The sequence below is a fragment of the Oculina patagonica genome, chromosome 14 (genome assembly GCF_052425735.1).
Source record: "Oculina patagonica isolate OP01 chromosome 14, crgOcupat, whole genome shotgun sequence".
Taxonomy (NCBI): Eukaryota; Metazoa; Cnidaria; class Anthozoa; order Scleractinia; family Oculinidae; genus Oculina; species Oculina patagonica.
The window spans coordinates 15,080,991-15,088,636 of NC_135771.1; positions in this window are offsets into that span (position 1 = coordinate 15,080,991).

The following is a 7,646-nucleotide window of genomic DNA, read 5'->3' on the forward strand; positions in this document are numbered from 1 at the left end:
AGTGTTGCTTCTGTTAGTGGATTTTGGGCTGTGCACAATGTTTATCATAATTTTATACAGTCAAATTTCTCCTTGCGGACACCTCCATATTAAAGACAGAATGAACTGCTTTTAGTTTTTTGCTCACCCTGATGAAGGCAGTATTGCCGTAATGTCGGTAAACTTTTACTGAAATTTCTAGCATCAAAAAACATTTTGTATTGTTATTTCATAGTTCAAGATGCTATGCCGTTGTTGCCAATAATTTTTTTTAACAATTTTTGCATAATTATGATCTCTACCTTTGTAATACAGACACCTCCACAATAGGGTACCACCTCCGGCCCCTTCCTGATGGTGTCCGTATTAAAGAGGTTAGACTATTAATAAACGCTCAACCATTTCTTTCTTGAAATCTGTGAATCTGATTGGTTTCTCCACTGTTTTCTATTCGTCAGTAGATACACTCATTGATTAAATTGAAGGTTTTGTACTACATACTCAGTAGAGTGTCTACTCAAATAACGCTCACCTTTATTTTCTAATAATGAGCAATAGTCAACTCAGCTGTGCCTCGGTGACTATTTGCTCATAAGAAACTTGGAATTGTAGTTTAAATTGTTAAATAGGCTTAGCTTACTTTCTGTGAACTTTGTTAAGCCTTGAATTTTAACAATTGACATCAGTCTTTGTACAGCTAACATGTGCTTTGTAAAATAAAGAAGGCATCTCCCTTTGTTTATATTAAATTTCTTTTCGATGTTAAGAATTGAAGTTGACTTTTGATAGTGGATATAAGGTTTGGTTACCTCTAAGACATTTTTTGGGGGGTCTTTCTAAAAGAGGCTCACAACTAACAGTTTCCAGCTCAGATACTTTGATGGGTCAGCGCTACAATCATTTTCATGACGTCACAGGTAGCCATAGCAAAAACACCCTTAATTTTAGCTTCAAGTGCTTATAATGCAAAACTGAGTCCGGTGACCCTCCATTTTTTTACCAAATGATAATCATTTAATGAGGTATTAAAATGTATTTGACAGCATTCGCTCACTCACTCCATTCTGATATCAAACTGCAATTAATTTATGCATTAAACGGTAAACGTCCTGACAGAAAGGTCCTTTAAAGGCATTCATAACATGTCAATCAGAAAAATTATTCTCTAACGTCATTCCCACGGTCTCTCTCTTCCAGCGAACGAGGCTATTTACAAACGAAATTGTTCTAAATGCGAAAGTGGATCAAAGGTTATTACACTTAATTCTGGTGGTAAAAAAAAATCGCTCTACGAAGCCAGAGAGCACAAGCTATCAACATATGCTATGCTATCAACGACCCTTTCACGCAACTCCCATGAAAAAGGAAAATCTTTTAAGGGCTGCTTTACATGAGAGTTTTTCGTCCCGGGATGAATTCATCTCGGTGACTGGTCATTTTCTTGTTGCTGTTTACATGATGATACCGAAACACCGGGATGAAACGTGACGAAAAACCCCATGTAAACAGTCCTTCCCGGGATGAAATGTAATGTTATGTAAGCACGGGCGAGATGAATTCAACTCGGGCGGGACGACTTATCCCGGGATGAACACGCTCATGTAAAATGAAATTTTTTTTCATCCCGGGACGAAACTCATCTCGGCTCTCATGTAAAGAGGCCCTAAGAGGCAAATGAAGTGAGATTGTGACTTACCGGTAGCAGGTATTAGATACATGCAGTTTCGCTTGCTATGTGACTTGATTTCCGGAAAAACACGAGCTCCACGCACGTTTTTGTTTCCCGTCACGTCATCTCGTGTCACGTCATCCGCTTGTCATCTTTTTGAGGCCAGCAGAAACACGAAGTGCTCGGGCGCATCTTTATCTAAAATTTCATCGGCTGCTCAAAAATAACGCTTGTCGCTGCCCGGTACGTATATAATACACGTGCTGACAAAAAAGTAATTTAAAACGCAATTCAGCGCATGCCAGACATTGAAAAAAACATATTTAAAGGTTACACTTTATTTTGGTGGTGAAAAAATAGAACTTGCAATCCGAAGCCAGAGAGCACAAAGCATCAGTGACCCATTGATACAACTCCCATGAAAAATCAAAGATCTCTTCGAGATATCGACTTTTTTGCATGAAGTTAGTATGAGTAGAAGGTTTGTCCTGGGCATTGTTGTTCGAACATATCATGGAAGAATTCAAACGTCTTTCAGTTCAAGCACATTTTATTTATTTTCGCGGAGGAAATGCTGTATTTGTCAGTCGCGACGGCTGGGCGCTTTGCGACTCATATACGTTGGCTTGGTTAAAAATGGTAAACTTTGACGCTTGCCTTTAATCGAAATAGTTGTTTCCTTTCGAGTTAGAAAGATTTCTACTCGGCTTAATGCAGGGTTCCCGATAAAGGTTACGCACGACAGAGTGACCTTTTGTCTCGTCACACAATCTTAACCCCACATTGAGAAGAAAATTTTCTAAAATTACCAAAAGCCGCTTCTTCTCGCGTTATTCTTTACCTTACGGCTACACATGCCATTTCTAACGACTACATTTCCAGTAAAACAGTTGCTGTTTTTTTCTAATGGCGATGCATATTAAAACTTCTGAACAGAAGCAAAAACTTTTAGTGTTTACTGCTTTCACCGGAAGTAATTTCACAACAGGCTACAAAAAAACTTGTAAATATCACTTCACACCTGCATTGAATGTTGCAATTCTAAATTGTGCAACTCAGCAGAAATAATCAATTGTCACGAAACGAGTTCCCTTTGGTTAACTATTAGCAACGTTTTAGTGTGTGAAAGACTTGTACCAGTACAAATTGCGTTCTTGATCGTTTTAAACTTCGCTGCCTTCGAGCGCTAAACCCCTCACATTCTTAATTGGTTATGTCACATAAGATTTGGGCTACTCACGTTTTTAATTGTTATATAACGTTTGTAAATTTGACAAGTCACGTTTTTTCTACAAGAACGGAGGTGCTGAAGCACAACTATAGAGTGACACTTTACAAGTCACGCGCTTTGATCACCCACAGCGGAAAGTATTCCCTTGAGAAATTAAAACAGTCCCTTGAGAGTTAACAAGAAACAATGTGGTTCGAGATTACCCCACTTAACTGCTATTCTCCTTCCTTTTGCTTGTAAACAAGCAAGAAAGTCGAAAAAATGAAGTGAAACGTTTACATAATTGAACGATTATTTGGAAAGAAAGCGAAGGACGGCACTTCATCGAATTAGGGACGGACCATTATTTTCTTGGAGGGGGGGGGGGGTGAAAAATTTTCCTCTGCAAACGTTTTTTTTAGTTTATGCACCTCTGTAAACATTTTTTTCGAAATTCTAACTATTTTTGTGGGGGCAAAGCCGCCACATTGTTATCGACTGCGGGATTTATTTATTTATTTGTGTGTGGGTTTGCTTGCATTCTCGTACCTCGAGTCTTCGTCCCTTCTGCGCAGGCTTGAAGAAACGAGCGACTCTCGAAACTTCCGCTGGAGGGCCGATGTTGATTGGTTTTCGAAAGACAATGGGAACCACCGGAAGTAAAGCAGATTTCCAATATGGCGGAAAGAACACAAGAGTAGTGGTGAACTCCAAATCTTGTCTATAGATGCTGCAACGATTTAAGAAAACACTCGATTGATCTTAACAGAACAAAAACCAGTAACGAATCAGTTTTAATTCTACTGGAGAGGCTTAGGAGAAGGTAGATAAATCATAAATTATATTTCGTGCTTTGGAGCCGACAGGCCTAGGATCGCAGACTGCACGCGTGATATGAGAGTTTATGTACATGTAATCTCTTCGACGGCGAGGCCGTTAGTACCTGCTTCATCGGTTGCTGCAACCGAGCTGCTAGAAGAAGGAGTGCCCAAATTACTTGTCCTACCATGGGGAATATTAATCAACTGTAGCCGCAACCCAAAACTGTGGACTGAGATTTTGATTTGATCTTCACAAATTTATTATATATCCAGCGGTAGGTTTCTATATGCCGTACCTGGCCGTAGTATTTATTTAAAGTTTTATGGACGTAATTTTATTTACAGAGCGAATGGAATAGAATATTGTTCAATGTTATTTTTAGCATTTGCTGTGTGAACGTACATTTTTCTTGTACTACCTTGCAAATCACAATGAAAACTGAGTTTACATAATCAGTTATATAAAATTTCTGGATTGGTCAGCTAGCTCGACACTGCCAGGCAGTCAAAATCCTTTAGCTTACATTGTAAGTGACCCTCTTGGTAACACCTTTCATAAGGAAACATTAATTCGTTATTTTACCTTTCTTTAAGTTTTGACCATCATTGAAAATGAAAGGACACTATGCCTGACAATCAGTATTTTTGTTTGTGTTGAATCCAAGGGACTAACTGCAGAAAATGTTTAAAAAAATACCTTTGTACCCTGTTGCTTATGACAATGTGATGTTGAAATTCCCAGTACCCTATTTATGATGTTCAATTAGGTTAAAGAACTATACCCTATTGGGTGACACCCCTTGTTAGCTTTATGTGGTGGTATCAAGTATACCCCTCCACTCTGGATCCCCATAGGAGAATGCCTTTTTACAAACACTTCCAGTTTAGTTTCAGAGACCTGAGATACCATTCTTAAGCTACTTATGACTGAGGTCACATAATTTTAGTTTACTCCAAGTTCATGTTCGAATCAGTGGCGAGAGTGCTCATCCTCCACCAATGTTACCCAGGTTCGATTCCCACACCAAGCCTAATATGTGGGTTTGTTGTTGGTTCTGGTCCTTGCTAGCCTGCGAATACAGCCGCCTCTCACACTCTGATCTGCTTGCTGCGGGAGAGGTGGCTTTATACGCAGGCTAGGCCCTTGCTCCAAGGATTTTTCTCTGGGTTCTCGAGTATTCGTCCCTCCACAAAAAAAAAAAAAAAAAAAAAAAACTTTTGCTGCGCTCCGAACGCAGCAAGCGGATTGGAGCGTGAGAGTCGGCTGTATTCACAGGCTACAACACTGCTAAATTCCACTTCAATCTGGAATCAGTGGGATTGGAAGAGCCACTATGTAGAAGATTTTTCATTTTCATGTTTTCATATTATTTATTAATTCCATTCCAAAATTACAAAGATAAATATAAAGCAAAACAAGTAGAAAAAGAAAAATGGAAAAGGGCAAAATATAGCTAGCTAATTTGATGCCCTGGTTAAAATAACAATAATAATTTACGAAAAAAAAAATTAACTTAACATAGGAGAGGAAGAGGTATGAATTAATTAATACTAAGCAAAATAAATATACTGGTAGAGTGCATTTTTAAAATGTTTTCTGGTTGGCAAGTTATGTATAGATAAAGGAAGGTCATTTCAATAGTAACATCCAATAAAAGTGGGGCAAAATTCCCTTATATTTATTGTGGAGAAACCGAGATTTAAATATTGTAAGGATGCACTTCAAGTATCGTAAATTATTATGTTGCTCAGATACCAGAGATAAGGTGTAGAGGATTCCACTGTAAATTCCCATTTTACATGTATGTTGCCATTTGGCTTTTTAAAAATGCCTCCACAAGTATTTTTGGAGTGCACAATATTAACTCAATATTAACTCCTGGTTCAGGGACTGCTGATAAAATACTTCTTTCCATCCCCCCTGGCTCCCAGTCCTCACTGCCTCCTGGAAGTACCCTTTTAATGACACATATAAAAACAAACAGCCCAATATCTATAAAGTCCAATCTGATGCCAGAGGCCACACTGGATCTAGAGAAGGCCCCAGGTCCCCTATGGTTAAAAAAAAAAGCCCCAAAGGGCCCAAAATTTCCACCCCTCTTCCATTATGATTACCTGTGAATCTGCTGTATAAGGCAGATATTTATATAACAAGGTTGCCACAGCTCAGGAGAGGTTTTCAGGATATGATATGGCTGGAAAAATAATGTCTTAGAAAAGTTGGGGAATTTTTATCAGAATTAGAGAAAACTGATATTACAAAGAAAAGTCTGGGAAATTTATCCTTAGATAAAATCTACATTCAAGCCTAGTGGCTGATCAGGCCAGAGCTTATCCCGGTTTCTGTAGCACAAAGCGACTAAGAATATTTCTTCTACCCCCCTGGATGGGATTCTAATCCATCGCAGGGTTACCTCCAGCAGTAAATTCGCTGGTACTCATTTATACACCCAGGTGGAGAGAGCCACTACAAGAGTAAAGTGGCTTGCCCAAGAATACAATGCAGTACCTTGGCCAGTGCTTGAACCTAGACCGCTCAATCTGGAGTCCAGCTCCTTAATTATTAGGCTACCCTGCTACCCTAAATTTATCCTTAGTCAACTTCAATTTTGACAGTTTGACTTGTCAACAACAAATGAAACAAAACAAAAAAGGAAAGAAAAGAAACAGGCTATCTTTGTGATAGGTGGAAAGGATGGCTGTAGGGGATGGTCAGAGGCTGCAATTTTACCTGATTTCTAAATTTTCTTGGTCAGGGAAATTAAGTCTTACCAGGGAATTTGAAAATTATGTCTAAGGTCAAAAGCTAGAGCTGGTCCCAAGGGTGTCCAGCTTGTAACAAAACAATTTAGAAATTTAGATGAATGGGTGCATCAATGCTTAGTTTGACTCGGCCATGTAGGAGTTACTCAATAAGAAGTCCAATCAATAATATCAAAATAATAAAAATATTATTGAAATTGTCTTTTACAGCAGTTTTCACAGCTTTTGGACCAAAGTTAAGCCTATTAACGGTTGTACATGTTTCAGTATGCTTGTGGATTTGTTTCCCTATTTAATTATAACACAAAGTAAGCCCTTTTAATTAAAATAAGACAAACAGTTTTACTGTTGGCAAACTACAAATTAACCACCACTCGTCTGCACTGCTTTGTCAATATAATTATTAGGTTTTCAAACAATTTTACAATTTAATTTATAGAAACAGATTTACAGGATTTCCCAAACAATACAGCTATTAAAAATTGTGATACACAGTATGACCATTAAAAACTATAGCTATCTTTAATATCGCCTGTTAAAATAGCAATCCACATTTTACATACCATGCCAGTCAAAGCAATCTATATGTGTTTCGTCCACAATGTGCAACAGTTAAACCCTCGTATGATTTAAAAACTTATTCTGCCGTTTTCAGGAGCTCTATATAACAGATTTTGTTTTTGTACCAGGGTTTCGAGGTGAGCAAAGATGAGTTGAAAATTCTTCAGGTTCCCCAGTGGCTTTATAGTGTTATAGTGTTGATGAGTTAAAATTTGTAGAAGTCAGCCTGCGAGTGACTGCGAACACAATCCATAAATCCGCAAAAGATGCGGTCATTTGGAAAACAAGAACTCGCCGAAAACGGCTGACAGGACAGGCAGAACATCTCTTTCCAACAGTAATGATCTAAAGGATCTTCGGTTGCTTGCCGTTCAGTAGAATCTCTCCTAAGGTTTTATTTTTCCTCCACTTCAGACGCCATCTTTCTTTTTAGCGGTCAGGCATGCGCAATTCAACCGGAAGTCCGATATTTTCGGACTTCCAATCGGAACATTCCAGGGTCGCTCGTTCCCTGACCGCGGGTCAAAGGGAACGAAGACCCTGGGTACGAGGATGGGTTTGCTTGTGTCACGTGGTCTTCTGCGAGAGAGCCTGGGGATGAGTCGGCGGTGCGTGTCGAGTAGGCCATATTGGATTTTGGCGT